Source organism: Gopherus flavomarginatus, chromosome 20, assembly GCF_025201925.1.
Source record: "Gopherus flavomarginatus isolate rGopFla2 chromosome 20, rGopFla2.mat.asm, whole genome shotgun sequence".
NCBI lineage: Eukaryota > Metazoa > Chordata > Testudines > Testudinidae > Gopherus > Gopherus flavomarginatus.
Genome location: NC_066636.1, coordinates 5,910,434 through 5,910,878, shown reverse-complemented (window position 1 = coordinate 5,910,878; position 445 = coordinate 5,910,434).

Below are 445 nucleotides of genomic sequence, written 5' to 3'. Positions count from 1 at the left end.
CCTGCTCTTAGTTGCCAGGACCTGGCTCCCTGCCTGTCTTGTGTCCTGTCCCCCATGGAGCAGCAGCCGCCCACTTGCAATTCCTCTCCTTTGCATGGCCATGCTGAAAAGTCCCATTAGCCCTGGAGAACACACGGAGTCAGCGCCTATGGTTTCTACAGTGCTACAGGTGTGCGTATCACTTCACAGAGAAGTGAAAGATATGTAATCTGCCCCCCAAAAGCTCACAATTTATGTGCTGAAAGTTTGGGAGAGAAATGTCTTTGAGATGGTCCAGGTTGCAATGCACTAGCTTTTATGAAGTCCAGGTTTGTATAGTGCAAGATTTCACAGAGTGAAACAAAGTGCAAGGTTTGGGCATCATTGGGTGATCTTTGTTAATTTTTGCAGGTACAAGATGTGGGCAGCAGTTGTTCCCATAGAAATTATAGTCCATCAGCGACAC